General features: G+C 36.9%; 1 long non-coding RNA gene across 1 annotated transcript in view; it reads right to left on the bottom strand.

Annotated features, from left to right (window-relative positions):
• Nucleotides 1–16,989: 16,989 nt before the first annotated feature.
• LOC145716762 (uncharacterized) overlaps nt 16,990–25,451 on the bottom strand; it is a 36,778-nt gene continuing 28,316 nt past the window's right edge. Inside the window, exons 3-4 of the long non-coding RNA XR_014139640.1 lie at nt 20,073–20,148; nt 16,990–17,083 (exon numbers count right to left, since the gene is read on the bottom strand). This is a non-coding gene — a long non-coding RNA (uncharacterized LOC145716762). The remainder of the gene's footprint in view (nt 17,084–20,072; nt 20,149–25,451) is intronic.

The raw sequence follows: 25,451 nt of genomic DNA, 5'->3' as shown, positions 1-25,451 counted from the left end.
GTGTGGGGTAAGGAAATGGTCCAGTTTCATTCTTCTGCATGTGGCTGTCCAATTTTCCCAACACCATTTGTTGAAGAGACTGTCTTTTTTCCATTGGACATTCTTTCCTGCTTTGTCAAAGATGAGTTGTCCATAGAGTTGAGGGTCCATTTCTGGGCTCTCTATTCTGTTCCATTGATCTATGTGCCTGTTTTTGTGCCAGTACCATACTGTCTTGATGATGACAGCTTTGTAATAGAGCTTGAAGTCCGGGATTGTGATGCCACCAGTTTTGTTTTTCTTTTTCAACACAGACTTCATCTTCTTAACCATTACCCTCCACCACATCTCAAGAGAGAGACCAATAGGGATAAATAGCCAACAGATGCAGATATAAAAACATTAATTTCTTCAGAGCATCAAATCACAGTACATACATTTTTTGACATTTCAATTATTGTAGATAAGTCATTGCATTGATAAAAATTCTGAAATACAGAGCAATAGGTGATTAAAATGGTAGGGAATTGGGCACTGTTACTTGACTGTATGGCAGGAAGTGATCTTCCCAGAAAAAGGCACTTGTATCTTTTCCATGATTTTATTTTCTGACTTAATAGAATATTTCTGATCTTTTACATTACTATAGAACAAAACAATGATTTATATTTTATAACTTACATAGGTGTTTTCATGTAGTTTTAACAGTTCTCATTTTTTTTTTTATTTATAGCCCATGGGAAGGAAGAGTTGGAGGGGTCTCAAGGAAGTTTGTGGTGCTAAGCAACAGTTCTGTTCATGTACACCCTCCCATTCTATGCTTTTGCTCATGAACCCATAATATCTTGGTACTTATGTATAAATTTTAATAGCATAGAGAACAGCTTAATCTTATTTACACAGTACTCTTTATTTCACTGCCTCTTTGCTATCTAAAAGTATAATACAATTCAGCAGAAAAATGTGTGCAGTCAGGAATAAATTTCTTGATTACTCAGAGTAATGCAAAAAAATGCAAAAAAAGTAACAGTTTTACTTAAATCCTTTAAGTTTATTTTTTAAGTTTTTTATTTTAATCATCAGTAATCTTCAAAAAGTTACATTTACTTGCCCAAATTCTATATTTTTAATGAGATTAGGTAGGCTTTTATCTATTCCTCTTAAATGAATCTTGCAGAATGCAATCATGAACAGCTCTGAAAAGTTGGTTTAGTTTTAGACCATTAATTAGAAACTAATAATAAACCTGGTTATTGGCTTTTTTTAAAGTTACTATAGCTACTGACTCTAATTTGAGTCTTAGGAGTTTCTGAATTGTGTATTATAAGAATTGATGAACTTAATTGCCTCCTAAAACCTCCCACAGGCAGTACATATCTTTTATGAAGAATCAATAAATCACAGAGAACTAATAATTTACCATCTCTCTATTTAGGAAAATATGAACATGAAAGGTCTTTCCCTCTAGTGTATGAGAATTTTAACAAGAATATTCTGTTAATAAGAAGTGGTTAATTTTTTTTATTATTAGATCACATTAAATTCCATAGTTCAGGTTTTTTTACCATCAACTGACAATTCCATTTAGGTCTTTTTTTACATAGGCAGAAATAGTATATTTGTGACTAAATGAAATTAGCCATTAAAAATGGTTATACTTTCTCAGGCACCAAATATAAAATACAATATTTACCTGTCTGCTTGGGGGCTAAACAGAAATAAAAATTCCAGATCCATAAAAGCTTCAGATAAATGAAGTCAGATAAAAGATGGCAAGTTGCCCTGGTCACTTGTGAAAAAACTGTTCCTACCCAATCTGTAAACAAATAGAAATTCATTACTAGATAGCTCAAAAGAGACAAATTACCCAGAATTTATGGGAGAGTAATTTCTTTCCTTTAAGTCATGATAATGAATCTCCATTATCCTACATTTTTAGTTTACCCTCGATCCTCAGAAATTGGAACAATGATTATAGGCTGCAGTAAAAAATAGCTCCCATATTCTTCCTTTGATTCTCTTACATACATACAAATGGGATTCTCTTTGCATTTACCTTTGCTGAGTACAGGTTTTTAGAGATGAATGTAACACATGTTAACATTTTGTCCAAAAGTTAGTTCCTGTTATTATATTATTACTAAGTTCTATAGTAAGAAATTAAAAAGATAAGCAGTTCTCAACTTAAAAGCACATTATCCTTGTCCATTGATATAGTTTGGTTTAAAATTACAAATATTCTTTCCCATAGAAGTAATATTAGAAAGAGCCACCTGGTTCCTGGGAAGATCCAGTTCCCACTGTTGGACTCACACAGGCAGGATGACACTGGTCGGTAACATAACAGGGGACGACCTGATCATGGCTAAAGATGACCTACCTCTTTGGTGGCAACATCAAGGCAATCTGTACAGAAACTGGTCTGATGGCCTTGAGAGAAAACAGAATGAGAGGAACAAATGAAGACTTCAAAAAATCTGAAGAAAATGCTCTTTATAAAAATCAAGAAGGCACCCCCGAGAGGCTTATCTCTTGCAAACCACAGTTGCCTCCAAGGAAATAGTTGGGATTAACTTGGGGCAGTTGCTCAGAAGAATCCATGTTTCAGTTGATCTTTATTCGCAGAACATCTTGTCTATCTTTCTGCACATGAAGTGCAGGATGTCCACTGGGCTGCCTTCATCTGTGAGTCATGTACAATGCTCTCTTCCCAATAAAGTATGCTTTTTCTCAAAAGCAAAGGACTAAAACCACAATAGACTGCTCCGTAAGGTAGTCAACCAGTAAAAGTATAAATTTATAATATCAAAACTATAGGTTAAGTTCATCATCTTATATTACATTCACTTTATAATCTGCCAGCACAGCCCAACACTGTAAATTTGTATAAGAGAAGTTATTTATGTGACTATTAAATCCAGCATTATTTGTAATACAATAAACTTGAGAACCACACAAGTATCTACTGATAGGTGAATGGACTAGATAAATATTACATATATATTTATTTATACACAGTTATAAATTAGAATATTTATACAATGCAATATTGTACAAACTTTAACATAAATGAAGTATATCTACATTTACCAACATGGCTAAACCTCAAGACATATTGTTGACAGGAAAAAAGTAGGTTACACCATAATATATATCATAAATCATAAATCATAAATGTAATTTAGGTAATGTTTGAAACCATTTTAAATGGTATATATTTGTTGGCCAATATGTGTATATATAGTAAAAAATAAGCACAATGGTAAGAACATTACATTCACTTGAGAATGGTAGTCATCTCTAGAGAGGAAGGGCAGCAGTAAGTTTTAGATCAGAAGAGATAGATTTTCAAATATATCTGCAATATTCTTTTTTTAAAAAATCTCACCCTTTCAGTTAGCCCATTTAGCTGAAGTTATTTTCTTAATAATTTTTCTTACAATTAAATATTCATAAAAGCAATGAACTAAAAAAGTTGTACCAATTTATATGATCACCAAAAGTCTATGAGAGTCCCTATTCAACTACAGCACCACCAGTGATCAGTATTATTTTTCTTCATAATCTTTCCTCATTCATTATGTGAAAAATAATATCTGGTATGTAGTTATTTTTATTTGCATATTTTAGTTAGAATTGGGGCTTAATATTTATTTATGCATTTATTAGTCATTGTATTTATTAAACTATGCATTCTACTTATGCCATTTGTCCATTTTCTTTGAGAAGTTTCTTGTCAATTTATATGAATTCTTTGTATATAAAAGATATTATTCACTACTGGGTATTTGCCCAAAGAAAGTGAAAATACTAAATCAAAAAGATATATACACCGCTACGTTTATTGCAGCATTATTTACAGTACTCAAGATATGGAAGCACCCTAAGTGTCCATTGATAGATGAATGGATAAAGAATATGTGGTATATATATATATAATGGAATATGACTCAGCTATAAAAAAAGACTGAGATCTTGACATTTGGGACAACATAGATGGATCTAGAAGGTATTATGCTAAGTGAAATAAGTCAGACAGAGAAAGACAAATACTATATGATTTCACTTACATGTGGAATCTAAAAAACAAAACAAATGAACAAAGAAAGCAGAAACAGACCCATAAATACAGAGAACAAACTGATGGTTGCCAGAGGGGTGGGGGTTGGAGGATAGACAAAATGGGTGAACGGCAGTAGGAGATACAGGTTTCCAGTTATGGAATGAATATGTCATGGGGATGAAAGGTACAGCACAGGGAATATAGTCAATGGTATTGTAATAGTATTGTGACAGGAGATGTCTACACTGTGGTGAGCACAGCATTATGTATAGACTTACTGAATCACTATGTATGTCTGAAACTAATGCAATATTGTGTCAGCTAAATAAAATAACACATCATTCCCTTTTCTGTCATCCTTATAAATATTCCCTCAAATCAGTGTATTTCAGAGGCAATTCTTTAAAGTATCAAACAACGAACATGTAAGGTAGTTGGATATTCAGTATTTAAGTGGTTCTAAGATAATAGTATGCATGATTCATTTTGAAGTTCAGAGCAAGGTCAATTTAAGAATGATATGCTTTCAAGCTATTTTTATTTACATCCAAATTAATTGAATTTTATCTATACCATATTATTCCCATTCACTTAGATTCCAATATACTTTTCTGATGTGAAGAAAAAGAATGAAGCTAGTAGCCTTGATGATAATTGAACATAACCTTGACTATTGTCCAAATAAGTGGCGCCTCACTGGAAATAATCATCTGTCGGGGGCTTATGGCAGAAAAACAGTTGAGAACTGCTGCTTTAACTAACAGAATGAGTAGAAAACCCATATGATACATAGTGAGCCCTCATCATACTTTATGGTAATCAGTTATATAATTGCCTGGCTTCTCTACTACATTGTAAGCTCTATGAGAACAGATTTGGTTGTCTTCCTTATCCTTGTATTCTGGTACATAATTGTTGAATGCATGGATGAATGAATAGTAAGAATAAAACAATCACAGGGTATATTCACTATGTGCTGCCTTAACAGTTAAAATAAGAGTAGTAGAAATTCACATTTTTATTTGCCTGTAAGTGACTTTGGTCATGAAGCTTTACCATGACTGTTTAAATGAATCAAATGTTCAGAAAAAATTGTCCAAACTCTTAAAAATACTATTATTTATTTATTTATTCATTTATTAAAAAAAAACCCTTTTTTATTCTATTTGTTTCTTTCCACCTAATTTGAAATGCACATTGAGTAGAAAGTTAAAAAAAAATCTCCTGAGAAACCCTGCTACACATGGTGAATTATTTTCTTCTTGTCACATAAATTTTATTTCTGTCAAATTAACACAAAATCTTGAGTTTAGACTCAAAATTAATTACATATACACCCTGCAGGTAAAGAACTACTGCAAGTAAAGACCCTGGTCGATGTGTTACAGTTACACTGTTTTATTTTTCTAGTTCCAGTGAAATGTCTTGACCAGGGATTCTGAACACGGTCTAAACTTGTTTATAACATGTTATTTCCTTCTTTGGTTTTCCTTATAAAATGACAATTGCCTCCCTCCTCCACCATTACCCTTCCTTACATTAATGATCCCAGTACATGCAACTAAAGAAGGAGACAGCAGGATATTCAGGCAATCCCTCTCCAGGAGCCAGATCATGGAGTAGCCACCATGGTACCATATTTGGCCCCACCTGGACTGCTCCAGGAATGCAGTTTCATCTGTTCTTCCTGAACGGGTAAGATTCAAATTCGTCAAACTCACAGGGCATTGCTTAGAAAACCCGAATGCCAGTTTATTAATTTAAATTAGAACACACATCAATACTTTTGCCCACTAGCCAAGGCAAATCTTTTCTGATAAATCAGACATTTAGGAAGTTAAGTAGAAAAATCTATCCAGTGAACATAAAATGGTAGATCATTGGATGTCCTTGAAAAATATTTTACTCAAGTTAAAGGGAAGTCTATCAATGCATCACAATAGAGAAACCCTCTCTTGAGACAGAATGCTCAAGACTGCCACATAAACTCCTTTCTCCTTCTAGAAGGTGCTGTATATGCATATACATCCAACCTGTTTACTTCTTTTTAACAGACACGAAAAAAGCAACTATATATAATAAAGCATAAATCAGTGCATGTTTTTGTATATTACAGCATCCTGCATCACTGATACTAAAGCTATGCTTTTTGGTATTTGTATTTTGTATATATGTGTAAGTAGTCAATGAAAGATGCCATCATTACACTTTCACATATCAATGGCTGTAATGGATCAAGAAAACAGTCTATTTTAATCTCTATATAAACCAAAAATTTCCAAGGTTCAGATCTGGGTCAAATTAATTTCTTACTAAGTTTCTTACTAAAAAGTTATTATAGTCATGTATATATCGAAAGTGTAGACAATGTTTTACTTCTGTTTTATCAATATTTTTACATCACCTTAATGTCAGTTATTTTCAGTTTTAGTGACAAAATTATGTTTATGAATCATTTGAAGAATGTCTATTAAAATTTGAGACTGAATTCTATGATGACAGTGACTATAATCGTTAATAATTTATCTCCAGCTAGGTTCATGATTTTATGCTAAGTAGGTTAGGAGAGGCATATAAATATTAGGAATAAAAATCATGTTATTGTACTCTTCATATCGTATGTGAAATATAATAGTAACAAGACAATAAATTGAGTCGACATTCTAAAACCAAGTCTAGAACACTGACTCCACATTCATTTATTGAAATATTTCCATTCATTTTAAAGCCAACTGTAATAATCACCTAGTTAATTCTGTGATACAAAATTTATCATCATTAAAGCTAAATATTTTCAACCTTAGGAGATTTTATTGTGGTCAATGTCACAATAAACTGTTAGACATAAGTTGGTTGCCACCTGGCATCCATACCTGCTTTTCTCCATCAACAATACTCTGATTTTCCTTGGAAAGTTTATTCCTCCCAAATCCTTAGCCATGTGGTTGGGACGGGAATGACCCCTATGTCCAGCCTTTGAATTAAGCTCTGCAGTTGGTTCAAGAATGGAAATATAGAGTACAAATCTCATGACATGTGCACAAGCTACAATAATTAGTCTTTCTTTAGATGGTATGCTTTAATGGTATGAGGCTTGCCTTAGGCACTTTGTAACCAGAGGGGAAGCCACCATATAGAGCCTGAGAATAAAGCTAACCCAAGTGGAAGTAGAGCAGAGAGACAAAGAGAAGCCAGATCTTAGTGATATTGTTTAAACAGGTGGCTGGATCAGTCCTCACCCAGAGCGAGTTGTACCACTGGCCTTTGAAGATCAAACCAGTGTATAAGTCTTTTGTTCATTTGTTTGTTTTAGCTGTTTGAATTTTGTTTTCCATTGCATGTCACTAAAAGAGTTTTAACTGACATAGAAACCAACAGACCTGACTTCAGAATTATATGGAGTTATGACATGTATACGTCTAAGAAATAACACAGCAGATCAATTTATTTCTGCATTTAAAAAATATTTATTGATGGCTCAGTCGGTTAAGCGTCTGTCTTTGGCTCAGGTCATGATCCCAGGGGGCTGGGATCGAGCCCTGCGTGAGGCTCCCTGCTCAGCTATCTCTCTCTCTCTCTCTCAAATAAATAAATAAAATCTTTAAAAAATATATTTATTGACTACCTATTTATTCCAGGCAATATAGGAGTGCTGAGGTTACAGGGATAAACAAAATATTCATGGTCCCTTCCCTCAGAATGGCCTGCTTTAAAAAAAAAATGTTCCCTTTAATTTTGAAAGGGCTTTGAGGAAGAGGAATAGAAGCTCAAAGAGGCTTATCACAGGGGAAAGGACCTGCTCTGGGGTGTATTAATTCCCTAAAGCTGCCCTGAGAACCACAAATTGGGTGGCTTGAAACAACAGAAATCTATTCTCTCACAGTTCTGGAGGTCAGAATTCTGAAACCAAGGTGTTGGCGGGGACCCTTGAAGGCTCTAAGGACGACTCTTTTCACCACCTCTTCCTAGCTGCTGGTAGCTGCCGTAAATCCCTGGTATTCCTTTACTGGCAGCTCTGTCACTCCAATCTCTGCCTCTGGCGACATATGGGCTTCTTCCCCGTGTCGCTGTGTCCCCAGATCTTTCTCTCCTTGGGGAATCAGGACTCCCAACATATCTTTTTGGCAGACACAATTATTCACCACAGGGGGTTAGGTAAGACTCCCTTGTCTGAGGTGATCATCCTGCGCAGACATCCAAGAATGAGAAACGAACAACAGGGCCATGTATTCTGCTAGAGGCTGCATTTGTTGCTGTTGCATTATTTCTGCCACAGCCCATCTCTGCTCCTGTATTACCTTCCATTCTTTCATCTCAATCCCGATATTTTAAGAGAGAGAAATTGTGGAAGGGCAACTCCTAACGATGAAAACAGAAACTCTAGGGGAAGGCACTGAGCCACATGATAAATGAATACTGCTTGTCCATTTATCCCTTGAAAAATATTTTTTTCCAAAGCTTTTGTTTAGAATAGGTGGTAGAACAATTAGGAATTTCTCTTTTTTTCCCTCTCAAACATAAGACTGTATTTAATAGTCGTTTGTATCCTGGAAGAAATGAGCAAGTAATCTGTTTTTTACCTTTAATTTTCACTGCTAATGTTAAACCATTAGCACATACATTTTGTTAATTGCAGAAATTGCTTTAAAATTTTCTCAACTAAATGTTCTCAAAACAAAATTTAGACACATTGCTGTGAACATTTCCAAAGAAACCCTAGGTTTAGTCATCTCAAATCAGTGAGTTCCCTCACTGACTAAGACCTCTTCTTTAGAACACAAACAGCCATGTCCCATATAACCTTCTCTCCTCACCAGTCCACTAGTGGTGAACTTCATTGTCTTTTCTTCCACAGATGACTGGCACATGAGCTTTATTCAATACTTTCTTACTTACTGACCATGGGTAAAATAAACTAAAATTAAATTTTGGAAAAAAATTATAATTTGAGTTGTATGTATTACTTTGAAATCAGTCAAAAAAAATTTTTTTCTATTATTTGAGCAAATGTCACCATGAACATAAAACATTTTATCAAGGTTGTGAAGCCAAAATATTTAAAGTATTTTGTATATATAGAATCTCACTATTATTTATTGAATCAGCTACTTTACTACACACATTTTGTCCTCTGATATTCCTGACCATTTTATGAATTAAGTATTAAATAAAGTATTGTGAAAAAAGTATTATTGCCTTTGCTTCATGGATGAAGACAGATGAAACCCAAGGTCACATAGCAAATAGAAAATAAAAACTTAGGTCTGGCTACTGTTAAAGTAAGTGTTTTCTCCACTAACACCACCCTTATTCTTTCCCAAGGTCTCAAAGAGAAAATGCCACACATTTTTTTTTAAGTATATACTATATTCTCTTTTAACCTAAAATCCAGTAGCTCATAGGGGACTACTTTCAGTTATGTGCTCTCATAAAACTAATGTTCTAGAAGGAAGTCTTCCTGATTATCATTAGTGAGATATTTTTTAGCACCTACTTTGTGCACAATTCTAGATAAAAATGCTGATATCACTGAAAGCATGGGGAAAATGGACCCTGCCATTGAGGGATTTATAATCTATCAAGGAAGTCAAGACACATCAGGTTATTATCTAACCTAGATTTCTTAACTGACTGTTGTTCCTTGGAGAAGATCTAAATTCATTAAGAAGATTGCATGAACTAGTTTCACCTACACTCTTCAGCTTTAGTCTTTTCCACAGATGATACTCTTTCCCCCACCCCAAATTCTAATATGTAGTCATACTGAAATTCAAGCTCCTAAACCCCTATTCCTACCCTTGCCAGTATCTCGGCCACCTCTGGCAAGCATCTGGCCAGGTTTACTCTTATCATCCTTGACTAAACTATAAACTCCACCATGATAATGCTTAGAACATAAAATTTGCTCAACTGTTAGACTTGCAAAGACATGAATGCTTTTGCTTGTCCAAGTATTGGTTGGTTGGTTGGTTGGTTGGTTGTTTTTAAAGGAATTAATTCACTGAGGAACAAATTTTCTATCATCAAGTACAATGACTCTATGACCATGCCTACGTCAAGGAGAAGTTCACAATGTCTCTTCGTGGCATAGCCTATCACAGCAAACAAAAAAGCTTTTGAAGGTTTTTGTAGAGAATTGTTTTTTAAAATAATCTTATTTAATCAAAGAGAAACCCCTCAGGCACCTGGGTGGCTCAGATGGTTAAGCGTCTACCTTCAGTTCAGGTCATGATCTCAGGGTCCTGGGATGGAGTCCCACATCGGGCTCCCTGCTCCTTGGGAGCCTGCTTCTCCCTCTGCCTTTCTCTCTCGCTCGGTCTCTCATGAATAAATTAAAAAAAAAAAAAAAAAGAGAAACCCCTCTATGCCATTAAAAAAAAAAATCCATGGACTGATCATACAACTTTAAACTGCCCTCATTGAAGAAAAACATTTATTCATCCCATCTAATTCTGTCTCCCATGCAAATATTCTTTCATAAAAGCTAAAAAAATTCCACTGATCAACTAATCATACTCTTTCATAACTGTTACCAATGATAATTAGTAATAATGTGATAGCACAATTAATGCAATGTAATTCCAAGTTTGAAATTTTTAAGTGAGACCAAAACTGTAAAGTTTTAAATTACAGTTTAATGTTTTTTTCTCTTTTCCAGGCATTGGCATTGCATTTCTTATTACTAAAGAGTGGTGCTCATCAAATTTAACTTGAAATAGTCTTACATGTAATACCTGAAACCATGAAACTCCTTGAAGAAAACATAGGAAAAAAGCTCCTTGACATGGGTCTTGGTAATGATTTTTTGGAAATCACATCTAATACACAAATAAAAAAAATCAAAAACACGTGGGACTACATCGAGCTGAAAAGCTTCCTCACAGCAAAAAAAACCATCAATAAGTGAAAGAACCTACAGAATGAGAAAAAATATTTGCAAACCATGTATCTGATAAGGGATTAATATCCAAAATATATAAAGAACTCATACAACTCAAAGCAAAAAAACAAATAATCCAATATAAAAAATGGGCAAAAGACCTGAATAGACATTTTTCCAAAGAAGATATATAAATACCCAACAGATACATGAAAAGATGCTCAATATCACTAGTCATTCAGAAAATTCAAATTAAAACCACAATGATATATCACCTCATATCTGTTATAATAGCCATCATCAAAAAGATAAGAGATGACAAGGGGTGCCCTGGTGGCTCAGTCAGTTAAGCCTCAGACTCTTGATTTCAGCTCAGGTCATGATCTCAGAGTCATGGGATCAAGCCCTGCTTCGGGCTCCTCACTCAGCAGGGAGTCTGCTTGAGATTCCTTCTTCCCCTCTCTCTGCCCCTCCCCTGCTCATGCATACACTCTCTCTCTAAAATAAAAATAAAATTTAAAAAAAAAAGAAGATTCTCTAGCCTTCTCCCTCTGCCCCTCCCTGCTCATGCTCACGCTCTCTCTCTCTCTCTCAAAAAAAAAAAAGAGAGAGAGAGATGACAAATGCTGACGTGGATGTGGAAAAAAGGGAACCTTGTGCCCTGTTGGTGGGAATGCAAACTGGTACAGCCACTGTGGAAAACAGTAGGGAGGTTCCTCAAAAAATTAAAAATAGAACTACCATATGATCCAGTAATTCCACTCTGGGAATATATCCAAAGGGAAAATAAACCACTAAATGTGAAAAGGTAACTGCACCCCCATATTCACAGCAGCATTATTTACGATAGCCAAGACATGGAAATATCTAAGTGTACATCAGTAGATGAATTGATGAAGAAGTTGTGGTATATATATATATATATGTATACACACACAATGGAATCTTATTCAGCCATTGGGGGGAAAAAAAAGGAAATCCTACCATTTGAGACAACATGGATAGACCTTGAAAACATTATGCTAAATGAAATAAGTCAGTCAGAGAAAGACAATCATATGATCTCACTTATATGTGGAATCTTAACAACAACAACAACAACAAAATAAAAACCAAAGCCCCAAACACCAAACTCAGAAAATGAGATCAGTTTGGGGGGGCGGTGTGCAATACTGGGGGAGGAGGAACTGGAGGAAAGTATTCAATGGATCCAAATTTACTTCCATTTATAACAAGTACTAAGGATATGATGTACAACATGATGCCTATAGCCAGCACTGCTGTGTGATGTATACAGTACACAGGGGAGTTGTTAAGAGGGTAGATCCCAAGAGTTCTCATCACAAGAATTTTTTTTCTTTCCATTGTATCTACATGAGATGATGGATGTTAACTAAACCTAATGTATAGTCATTTCACACTATATGTAAATCAGACCATCATGTACACCTTAAACTTATACAGTGACGTATGTCAATTATTTCTCAGTAAATCTGAAAAAAACTGGACAGTATTTGACTAGGAACCCAATTGTTAATTCTTTTTTTTTTTTTCTCAGTGAAATTATTCTAATTGTTCTTGCAGCAGAAAAAAAGAAAAAGAATGGTGCCATGTCTGGCCATTAGGCAACCAATTTTATTTTGAGTTGCAATATTCAATATTTCTAACAAAATTCTAAAATGGAATTATTCTGCCCTGGGCTGAGCCTCAAAGTCTGAGAATAATACAATAGGCACCAAATATTTTTCAGATCTTAAAGTAACAGACTATATGCAAAACATGCTTCTGCATTGTGAAACTGGCTCTACCAACTTGAGATATCCTCCTTCCAGTCATGTATAAGAGGGGAAAAGAAAATTTTGGAGATAGTCTTTGAAGTGTCAAAGGCTTCCCCCTCAAGGAAGTGAAGGGAAGAAGAATTTGCAAATTAAAGTCATGAGGAAGTGAGTTTGGGGGTAGTTATTGCTGGTGGGCTGCATCTATCTTCTACTGCCACCCATCCCCTGCAGGGGAGGATGAGGTTAGCTGCCAAACAGGCTCCAAGGGGATCACTCTGAGAGTCTGATGAGCACCCCGTGGAATTTTAACCTGAAACAGGAAGAGAGAGAACAAAACAAAACAAAAGGTAGTATTGAGAATACACAGTGTTTCAACAAAATGTGGGGCAAGGAAGCATGAATTTTCCCTTGGGCCAAGCTAATCTTTGGGAAAACAAAACTGAGGTCATTTTAGAATGGATTCCCCTCAAGGGGATTCCTTCTCTGGAGAACCACGGAATCCCAAAGGAGATAAAGCACAAAGCTAGGTAGAAGCCAGAACACCAGCAGGTAAAGGGAGACTGGAAACGACCAGCCAAAAGAGAGGCATTTATGTGAACAAGGGATGCCTTTGCAGGATCTCTAAAAAACACAAAAAGTACATTCATGAGAGAAGAATTAACAACTGTGCATTAGCCCCTAAAGAAACAGTCATGCAATGCAGGTATTGTCCCTAATGTCTTCTTCCCCCTGGGCTCAGTAACCCTGGGCTACCAGATAGAGGACAGCTAGGAATTGGGGAGGGCAAGGAAGCAAGAGGGGCAAGTCAGCCCTGCTCCCCTTATCCCCTCTAGGCTTCCCACTCTGAGCTGGGAAAAGGGGAGAAACTTTAAGTTGAGTGATTTTAAAATGTTGCTTATTATACTGGAGAGGTATTGCTCAGAAGAAATTTATTCTTCTGAGAAAAGCTATGGGGCATGTCCGAGATCTGATGTCCGAAAGAGAAAGAATGAATTCACTGATGGGCAGTAGTAGAAATTTTAGAAATATAATGCTCTCTTTCTTTACCAAGTTTAGTAAAGCAATTACATGTTTATCAATCATGAACTATACACCAGACACAGGAATATATATTCCTTTTGACCCTCTGGGAAGATGGTATTGTTATCCACTTTTACAGGTGAGGAGGTACTAGAAGTCCTAGCATTATATTAAATGTCACTATGCGGCTATGCAGAGGTGATATTCACATCAGCTGCCTCCATGCTCCACCTTAAGTTCAGAGTATATGAAGTGATGAGATAGATCTTCATCATTCTGTTTCTAGCTCTGGAATGTTCTCCTGAAGCATCAAGGAAAGAAGATTACACACCTCAAAATAAGTGCACCTATATTAAGCATAAATACTATGCACCAGGTACATTATATATTAACTGTAATATCCCAAACTCCAAAAGAAATTACCGATCTTATTTTACAGATTAACTCAAAAAGGCTGAGTAAACTGCCAGAGATTTCACAGCTAGTATATAATGGAACCCAGATTCCAACATAAGCCTGCCAGATTCCAAGAAAGATGCTCTTTCCACTACTCTGTACTCTCTCGTGTAAAGATACAAATCCATGGCAGGACATGGAGGCTAAAGATTTCATCAAATCTAGATGGCCCATTTAATGAGATATTTACATAGATTAAATAATTTTCACATGTTTAATATCTGCGATATTGGGGAGAATTATTATTATTTACATTTTACTGATAAAATAAATGAGACCCCCCGAAGTTGAAATGTCCATGAACACAAAATAAGCATATGACGCAGGCAAAACTAGTTTGTATGTCCTGATTTGCATGTCTTCTCTATTTCACAATATGACCCACAATGATAGAGTTATTGGTTGTCTGTAGACACATACCCAGACTAAAATAGCAAAAGAGAGAGCACTTTCTTTACATTTACTTTCTTAAAACAATAGGAAACACAGCAGAGATGCAGTTAACTTAGCCCTTAGTACATGGACAGTCAATCTCTGAATATGAAAAATTATACTAAGACACTGCAGGCTATTCATTAGGTTGTAAATTAGGAATTAGGACAAAATTTCTTTATAGTGTTTAAGGTATAAAGTATTTGAAGTAATTTTACTTACCATTTTGTCAAGCCAATATTTCTGACTTTTCAAAATAAAATTCCAAAGAAAGAAAGTGCTTTTTATCAAACTATATAATGTTATATCCAAGATCATAACAATTACATTATTTCCATTAGAACTTTTTTAGAACAGAATTTATAAGCCACAATGATCATGAAGCCAATCTGAGAATTGAGGTTGAAAAGCCAGAAATCACCTCGGTGAGTGGTCATTATCTGTATTTACTCATTGCTCCACTGTAATTTTATACAATCTGTGTTTAAGAGCCAAATTATGAACCCCACAGCCATGACTGTGTTTCCTCTCCTTCTTTATAAAATAAAATATAAAGAATATGGCAGTTACATTCTGTCTTCTGGATTCTTAAATCACTTACCTACTAAAACTAATGCTTAAATTATATGGGTAACTCTGAGGGAAGAAAATAAGTACCACATTTGCTCATTCCATATGCAGTTTTCCGCATACTTCATTGATCAGGCTGTTTTCAAAGATTAGCTGTGGCATTTCACAGGATAATATGTTTTATGTCCATTGATATTTTGATGCTATTTGGTTTTCGAAGAATATGGTTCAAACATCTGTATTATTCTCTCCAGTGAAATCAGTTCTCTCCACACTGCAGTTTGTCTTTATAAAAAACACTCTAGGGGGCAGCTGGCTGGCTAGTCAGGTTAAGTGTCTGACTCCTGGTTTCGGCTCAGGTCATGATTTCAGGGTCCTGAGATTGAGCCCCATGTTGGGCTCAATGCTGGGCATGGAGCCTGCTTAAGATTCTCTCTCCCCCCTTCTTCTGCCCCTCCCCACCCCACTCTCTCACACATTGTAGCTTCAACCCACTTATTAATAGCAAACTAGATAGAAGTTGTAAAATATGATATAGTTCGTTTTTACCCACTACTCCTAAATTTTAGTGGCTTTTTTTTAGGTTATAAAAATAACACCATTACTAAAAATAAAGACAGCTTTACTTTTTCCTTGACAACGCATTTTCCTTTTATGCATTTTACTCAATGTATTTCATTGGCTAGGATCTCCAGTACAATGTTCAATAGAAGTGCTGAGAACAGATAGTCACAACTTGTTCTTGATCTTAGGAAGAAAACAGTCTTGCACCATCAACAACGGTTTTAAGATACAGGTTTTTCATAGATGCCCTTTATCAGGTTGAAGAAGTTCCCTTCTAAGTTTTCTAAGAGCTTCTATCAGGAATGGATGTTGAAGTTTGTCAAATATTTTTTCTCTATTGAGATAATCATATGATTTGTTAATATGGTGAATTACCTTGATTAATTTTTGAATGTTGAACCAATCTGACATTATCCTGGGGTAAATATCTCTTGGTCATGATATTTATTGTTGCATTCAATTAACTAAACTCATATTAAGGAATTTTGCATTTATTCTCATGAGGAATATTGGTTTGGAGGTTTGTTTTCTAGGGTGATCCTGGCCTCACAAAATTAGTTGAAAAGAATACCCATTTATTCTATTTCCTAAATAGAGTTTGTCAGCTTGTATTATTTATTCTCAAAAGTTTGGTAGAATTCACAAGCAAAGTCATCTGGGTTTGGAGTTTCTCTGTAGGAAGGTTTTGGGTAAGTAATTAAATTTGTTTAATAGAAATGTACATATTCAGGCTAAATATTTCTTCATGAGTGAGCTTTGGTAGGGTGTGTGTTTCAATAACTGCTCCATGACATCATGTTGTTGATTTTATTGGTGTGCATCATTCAGATTATTTTCTTATTATCCTTTGAAAGCTTGTGAGGTTTGCAGTGATGTTTCCTTTTTCATTACTGATACTGGTAATTATGTCTTCTTCTTTTTTTTTTTTCTTGACTAGTTTGACTAGAAATTTATCAAATTTATTGATCTTTTCAAAGTTTTTTTTTATTTGCTTCTACTGTTTTTTTAATATTTTCTATTTCATTAAATTTTGCTGCTTTTTATTATTTCTTTCCTCTGTATACTTTGGGTTTAATTTGCTTTTTCCTAGTTTAAGTAGATTATATCGATTTTAGACCTTTCTTCTTCTATAACATAAGTGTATAACGTGAAGATTTTCCCCTAACCATGGCTTTACCTGCATGCCACAAATCTTGATAAGTTGTTGTATCACCTTAGGTCCCCCAAAAGCATATTTTAAAATGAAATTACATGTGCGAGAGATTTATTAAGGGAGGAGGAAGGTTGAGAGAAAAACAGAAGAGCTCGAGAACCTTCAGATTGAAATGCTGTGATGACTCCCTGTGAAAAGAAAAAAGGAAAGGAGGAATATTGTGTAAAAACAGAAGACTGAGGTAGAACTCTGAAAATCTTGGCAAGTCTGAAGGGAGCCTCAGTGTAAAATATCACCTATTAGAGGAGTCTTTCATTGAGCTAGATGGCTTGGCTCTGTATCCTCACCATGTTCAGTTGTTCCCTAAGACCAGCCCAACAAGAGCAAGGCCAACGCAAGAATTCTGCAGCAGGATCCTGAAGTTGTCAGCTAACTGTACTCTTCATGGGAGTTTTTCTCTTTTAGGAGGATCTGACTGGCAAATTCCCATGGGTGCCACAGCCCACCCTGTCTGCCACAAAGATTCATGTCTTCATTTATTTTCAGAGAGCAGTTTTTCCACAATTTTTGTGAATCTCTCCTTCTAAGAGGGACAAACTGCAATCTCCATCACCATGTTTGGTTTCTGGGCCACAAGAGGTCCACTATCTTTCCCTGCTATTCATTTAAAGTTCCCATCACCCTTAGTTTTCACTTTGCAAATCTTGATAGCTTACCCAACCCAACTTCTAAAGGTCTTAGTAGCTTACCCAACAAGGGAACCCCAACTACTCATAGTAGCTTACCCCAACCCTCATTGCTGATGGCTGTGACTCACTGGGTAATTATATCCTTCTTTGGGTGGAGTTATTGCAGTTTCCACTCACACTTAGAACTGGGCAGGAAGCACCAAGATGTTCCCAAGTGGATCACCTTGGTTCCACATGTATTCATCACAACCCCCCTTGTAAAAGCAGGCTTGATTCCTCCTGCTGATCAGGGTCAATTACCTGTTTATTGACTCCTTGCCTTTTAGTTCCTAGGAACAAGAAGTCAAAAGTGCCAAGGCAGTATCCATAGCTTATAGTTCAGATATGATCATGCCATGTCTCCTATCAAGAATACAACCCTTATAGGCACAATGTCTTCTAATGGATCCTTAGGGTTGGTAAGTAGGACCACTCTTGCTTTAACCCATTGGTTTCCAGACCCTTGAACTCTTCCTGTTGGAAATACAGAGCTATCTAGGAGTCTCTGATTAGTATATATACTGTGACTTGAAGAATGGCACCCCATTCTTTCAGAGTGTTACCTTGGAACTGGTGCCTCAGTTGTGCCTCCAATAGGCCATTCCAATGTTATAGCAGACCTCTTTTAGATGGTGTTGTATGTTATATAAAAAATAGATCTGAGGGCGCCTGGGTAGCTCAGTCGGCTAAGCGTCTGCCTTTGGGTCAGGTCATGATCCCAGGGTCCTGGGATCGAGCCCCACATTGGGCTCCCTGCTCAGTGGGGAGTCTGCTTCTCCGTCTCCCTCTGCCCCTCCCCCCTGCTTGTGCTCTCTCTCTCTCTCTCAAATAAATAAATAAAATCTTTAAAAAAATAGATCTGAATCTCACACCTCTTTCCCTATAAAATAAGTCCCCTATTTGGATATTATGATGTTTGGGATTCCTTGCATATGGACCAAACATTCCATAAGTTCCCAGATAGTGGTGCTTGCAGAGGCTCTGCAAGTAAGGAAGTTAAACCCTTCCCAGTATAAATATTAGATACTGTGAAGATGAACTACTCACCCTTCCTAGATAGTAGGAGCCCAATTTAGCTGACTATCAGCACTGAACTTAGAAATGTTGGCACCCCTGTCATCAGTGGGTTTTTGATGCCCTCAGTAAATGGCATGTCTTCTAGACCCTCTTATAGAACACAATCCTCTTGCATGTCTCCTAAATTCATACGATATATCCATTCCAGCATGCCTACCACCCTTTGCCTTTCTATGCCATGCCCCAGGATCTACCATGATAAGTGTAGGCCAGTGCTTTCCCCAGGCTTCTAAGAACCTGTCTAGCAGTAAGTTTGCTCTCGGGTTCTCTGCCAGGGTGCTAAAGTCCTATACCTGAGAAAGTGTCCAAAATCAAAGAATACTTGATTTTCCAGTCTTATGTTAAGGCCCTCATGTTTCATCATTCAAAATCCAATCCTGAACATATTCCTCCAGCTCCTGCTAATATTCCCCTCACTCCTACCAATTTCTGCAGCTTCTTTGGAGTGGAATCACTTTTCTGCCTTACAATTCCAGCTTTCCCCCAGCCAGGTTATGTTGAGATTTCACCCTAGTTATCAGCCTAATAACCAGGAAAGTAGTTAGGAGCAACTCCTGAAGGAGTCATCTATTGACTTAAAAGAAAGTGTCCTCCCCTGGAAGTAGTTTGAACTCTTAATAGAGTGTAGAATGGGCCACCTCTGCAACTCTGGGAGTTCAGGGTCATCTTCAGTGCCCGAATCCTTGAAAACACCCACTCCATATGTTAGGGTACAAATTTCCAAACTAGAGCACAGAATTTACCTCAGCATTTCAATGTCTCTGGAGCTATGTGACTATAATATTTAAGTCCTGCGTTGTTCTTCCTTGTATCAGTGCTTCTACTACAAGAAGTAAGGGTCTCTTCGGTCACTTGCAAAAAAAGTTCACTGTCTCTTACACTTTACTTTTAATTATCGTTTAACTGTCTTCAATATATCATTATCCCTCTGCAGGTCGTCAATACAACTTATTAATAAGCAGTCAACTCCACTGTCTTTGGAGGGATTATTCTCTCAATACCTTTCAAATATCTTTATCATCACACCGGGCAAGGAGTTCCCCTCTACTGGAGTATTTTCCAGGGTCACCACCAGTGAATTCCTTTTTTTTTTATGGTTTATAGCTTTCACTTCAATTTTTAATTTTTTCCTTTTCCTAAATTTATCTTTTATTTATTTAAATTCAAGTTAGCTAACATATAGTGTAGTATTGGTTTCAGGAAATAGAATTTAGTGATTCATCACCACTGAATTTTTAAGCAAATAATTCATCATCTTTTTTCATCTTTCACCAGAGAGTATCTATGTATCACATTCCAGCTAGAGAGTGAGTGATCCAATCCCAAACCGCAGTCTTATTGCCTATTTTCTCAGGCCACCCTTAGTACTTACTGTGTCAGTTCAGATTCTCTAAGAAGCAAATGTCGATATAGAATTAGATACACAAGGATTTTCTTGGGGAAAACACCTGTGAAGGGAAAAAAGGAGAGGGAATAGGAATAGGTGTGGAGAGCCTTCAAATTATGATGGGGACATGACACCTGTGAAAGGAGTGAGGGAAGGAAGGAGGATAGGGTAAAAAAAGCCTCAGACTGAATTAGAGTTTTGAGAAAATCAGAGCAAAGCTGATGGGGAGCCCCAGAGTAAATATTACTCATTAGAGTAATTGAAAGAGTTCCATGTTGAGTAGGAATTGTCCAGTCTGCTCCCTTGCTATGCTTGATAATTGGTGGGGAGCAGCCCAGAAAAGCCCGGAAGAGCACAGCCTTGGTATGAATGGTACAATAAATCTCAAAAGTGGGGCAAATAAAGGGTTTCATCTAATTACTCTCCTTATGGTAGGTTCTTACTTGGAGATGATTCTCCATGGGTGTCTCACATTTCTTGTAAAGTAAGTCATCGATGGCCCATTTTCTGGACTATTTTTGAAGAATAGCAAACCACCTTGGAAACAGAGACAATGTCTTCATCTAAAGCAAAGCAGTCATACTTACTGTCCTTCATAAAAGAGTCAGTTTCCCTAAACTCACGGTTTGTCTTCATGCAACCTCTGGCATTCATTTGGTTGGGCTTATCTGTTTTGACCCCCTGGGACTTGGAGTCAAGAAGAACTGATGCAAATATGCTGATGCTCATGTTGCTTGTCGTGCCATGTGTAACAAAGTCCTCTGTCTTTAACCCAGCATTTTAGAAGCTACGTTAAGCTAATTTGTTAACTTGCAAGCAGGATAAAAACTCAGGTCCTTCACAGTTCTTGATAGTTCTGTTTTGAAAGGCAGTTCCATTTTTTTTCTGTGGTCCATTGATTATTAAGAAGTATGTTGCTGGAAACAACCTAAGTGTCCATCAGTGGATAATGGATTTTAAAAATGTGACACACACATAGAAAATGAAGTATTATTCAGCCATTTAAAAAAGAAGGAAATCCTGCTATTTGTGACAACGTGAATAAAACTTGAGGACATTATATGTAGTCATATAGCCATAACTGATATAATATACACAGGTTTGCATGTATAGAGAACCACCAATTCAACATGGTCCACTTTAAAAAAGTCACTCCATGTGTGCTATCCAAAATAACAACTCAAAATAATTGTGAGTAGAAAAATGTAAGCATGTGATGAAGGAGAAATTGATTCACATTCTTGAAAATCTTGTTTCTATAATGATATATAACTGCTTCATATTTAGGAATGTGTTTCTTAATATATGCCTCTCCTTTTGTAGAATGGGTTATTTTACCAGAACAGTACACCTTAATATATTCCTTTCATTTTAATAGTACTTGTGCTATATCTTCACTTCTTATTTTATCTTAGAGTGCTATATATAAACCTGATTTCCCACCCCACATGCATAACTAATTCCTTCATTAGGCCAACTGGAGCTGAAGGCTTGAAGACTGAGCTGAATTAAAGCCATGATAAATCAATTCAGATTCAGAGAGAGAGAGAGAGAAAGCATGCCAACTTCTTCTGGCTTTTCAAGGTCAAGAAGAAAAAATAAAAGAAGATAAAACATGACATTGGTGTTTTATCAAAGTTACTATGAATTGTCTCATCAGCTAGGATAGCTCTGCTTCATGCTCTAGGTGACAAAAGGGGAGCATACATAGAAAACTACCACCAAGTATCTCTTTTGACATAAAGAATTGATTATGAAGTATTTATTTAAAAATATATGAGTTGAATTAATATCCACTTAGATACTAGAACTTCATTTCTGCATCTCAAATATTTTTCAAGATATCTTCAAGATTTAAAAAAAGAATTAATATTTGTGCATCTGACACATTCATTCACTCAAAATGTATTTATTGAGCATCTGTGACATTATCCAGACACTATTCCAAGCACCAATGGGATACAACAGTTAACAAAACATGCAGAAATCCCAGTCCTCATTCAGCTTTCCCTATAATGGAGGGAGACTGAAACCAAAATAATAATAATAATTATTATTATAGTTATAATTATAATAAACAAGGATGTCATATGTATTTGTGGTAGAAAGAATTGTAAGATATCCTCCAATGACTCTTGCTCTTATGTAATTCCCTGGCCTTGAGTTGAGGTGGAAATGTAAATCTAACAAAAATCACTCCTGTGACTATGTTACCTTATATGGCAAAGGTGATTTTGTAGATGTAGTTAAGGTCCCAAATCAGTTAAATTTAAGATAGGGAGATTATCTGGATGGGCCTGATTTAATAACATAAATCTTTTTTTTTTTTTTAAGATTTTATTTATTTATTTGAGAGAGAGAGAATGAGAGACAGAGAGCACGAGAGGGAAGAGGGCAGAGGGGGAAGCAGACCCCCCGCTGAGCAGGGAGCCGGATGTGGGACTTGATCCCGGGTCTCCAGGATCATGACCTGAGCCGAAGGCAGTCGCTCAACCAACTGAGCCACCCAGGCGCCCATAACATAAATCTTTTATCTGCATGTGGAGGTCAAAACAGGGAAGTCAGAGATTTGAAGTGTGGCATGATTCAATGTGAGGAACATTCTCTGATGCCGATGATGAAGGAGGCCATACGGCAAGGACATGAGAACATCCTCCAAGAGCAGTGAGAACCCGTTGGCTAATAGCCAGCAAGAAAACTGAGACCCACTTCTACAACTGCAATGAACTGGTTTCTGCCAACAGCCTGAATGAGCCCAAAAGCAGATTTTCCCCAGAGTCTCCAGGGAAAATTCAGCCCTGCTTGTACCTTGATTTCAGACCTAAGCAGACATGAAGCAGAGCATTCAACCACGCCATGATGAGCTTGGAACCTACAAAATGTTTGTTAAATTTGTGATAAATTGTTATGCAGCAAAAGAAAACTAATGCAATAGTTTAGGAGCCTATGTAAGAAATAGGAGAAAGATGTGACAGTGTGTGCTGGAAATGGGAATGGAATGGTGGAAGTAAAAGTCTAAGAATTGCCATATTTGAGCAAAATGTAGAATAAAGTGAAGGAGACTGACTTGTGAATATCTAGGGGAAAAAAGTTTCCAGCAGTGAGAACATCTACAAAGACTCTTAAGTATGTCCTGGCTGTTATTAATCAATTAACATAACAGAGTGTATTACTCAAATGAAGTATAAGGTATAGATTCTGCCTGTTCATAGTTTAGAAGAGAGTGCAATCTTCCCCTCCCTCTCTCACCTGTCTTTCTTTCACCCATTTCTCTATTCTTCCTTCCCTTCTTCCATTCATTTCTTTGGATAATTATTTACTATATGTCTATTCTGTGCCTGGAACTGTGATGGACAGTGAGAATATAATACTGGGTAAGACAGAGCCATTGCCTTCAGGAAGGTTATTATCTGGTGACAGTGAAGGGGCAACCACAAGCAGGACGCTAAAATTGTATGAAAAGAACCATAAACTATGGTACAGAAGAACAAAATCAGGTGACCAGCCTTGATTTGGTGACTCAGAGAAGCCTTCTCTAAGCAAGTGATATCTAGGCTGAAGCCAGAAAGAAGAGCATTAACCAGGAGAAGGGAGTCAGATGGGGAGTGGTGTTTCGTAGCAGGTCCAAAGGCCCTGAAGAAGGACAGAGCATGCTCACAGAGGAACTGCAAGGAGTTCAGAGTGCCTGTGGCATGCCGTACAAAGGACATGGGATGGGTAGAGGTGGGGACATGTTAAAAGTAAACTTGGGGAAGTAGGCTGGGACCAGAGTATAAAGGTCTTTTGAGCTATGGGAATGCCTTTGGATTTTGCCCTAAGAGCAAAAGAAAGCCATTGAATGTTTTCAAATGAGGGAATTTGCCTTTTAGAAACACTGCTCTGGTTGTTACGTGGAGTATAGATGTGAATGAGTCAAGACTGAAGAGAGGGAGTCCAGTTAGGAGGGAGGTTCACTTAAACAGGAGAGAAATGAAGAGTGCTTTGGCAGGGGAAGAACCCATAGAAAGAGGTGAATTCAGGACAGATTTGGGGGTAAATTTATAAGAATACAATATGGAAGGATTTGAGAAAGTTCTAGAATGACTGCCAGGTTTTTGATTTAGTCTACACTGTGGACATCGTTCACTGAACTGTGTCTAATATATATTAATTAGCTGTATAATCAAGTATACTCTCAAGGTAAGTGGTATTGTGTAAAAACTGTAGGAGTTGAGAAGAAAAGAGAAATGTGGGCAGGGACAATGTGAGAGAAGCCTTCTGAGAAAGATGGAGCTTGATTAGGACTCAAGAAAAGGTGGCATTTGATTGTAGGAGGGGAGAATGGAAGCTGCTGCTTCTGAGTGGAGCAGCCCAAGCAGTGGCAGAATGATAAGAAAGAATATAACTGGCTAGAGGCCAGTGTAGACAGGCCTGAGGGAGTGAAGGTTGCCGCCAGGAGTAAGGTCATTTCTCTAAAGAGAGTCAGGTTACAGAGGAACTTCAAAGACAGGCTTTGAAACACCAGACATGATCTAACAGGGAAGCATGGTCAGTGAGTAAGGAGTAAAAAAGCAAGAGTTATGTGCTTTGATGGTTAGTTTAGCTTCAGTCAACTGGATACTTTGAGCACAGAAAAGAATATGTGGATACAGGGAGAACAGATAAGTTGTTTCAAAACTCTAAGGACAAGCTTATGATGTTACATAGCAGGGCACATCTTGTTAATTAGGGAGAAAGAACAGATAAAGACAGTCACATTTTTGAATCAGGGCTACAGGTCTGGAAGGACTAGACACTGAGCAAATAAACCCATTAGCATATTTGGGGTGGAATCTTGATGTGGCAAGCAGAAGTTTCATGAGGCAGTTAGCATCAAGGCAATCCAACATGGACAAAATAGGGTTTGCAAACAAGTTAGTGAGGAATCCAGGATTATGTGATACTTAGAGATCTGAGCACACAGACAAGCAGCTTGGTCGTTCATACCAGGAAACCCTGCCAATGGTTGGCAAAGCTCCAATTAACAAGCAAGGATTGAGAAGACCCAGCCCTTAGAAGAGATACTGTCAAGATGAAAGCAGGTACCTTGGTCAAGGAAGGACTGGATCACTAAGCAGATTATTAAGGCAGGGACAGGAGGACAGAGAATAAAACCAAGATCACTCATTGTAATGAGGGACAATGTGAAAATCAGGGTTAGGGAAAGATATAAAAGGTCAGTTTGGATTTGGGGAACGTAATCAAGGGAGAGAAGAGAGGGAGAGAAATAGACTATTTGGTGGCTAAATTTCTTTATATTCACCCTGGATAAGGGAAAATGGACACTCAGAGTTCTTAGAGCCAGGTCATGCCTATTAGTGAAGTGCTACAAGTTGTTAAAAGAGG

This window comes from Leptonychotes weddellii, chromosome 13 (assembly GCF_054177405.1).
Source record: "Leptonychotes weddellii isolate Sample4059 chromosome 13, ASM5417740v2, whole genome shotgun sequence".
NCBI lineage: Eukaryota > Metazoa > Chordata > Mammalia > Carnivora > Phocidae > Leptonychotes > Leptonychotes weddellii.
The sequence above is the reverse complement of the archived record's forward strand: the minus strand, read 5'-3'. Positions and strand labels throughout refer to the sequence as shown.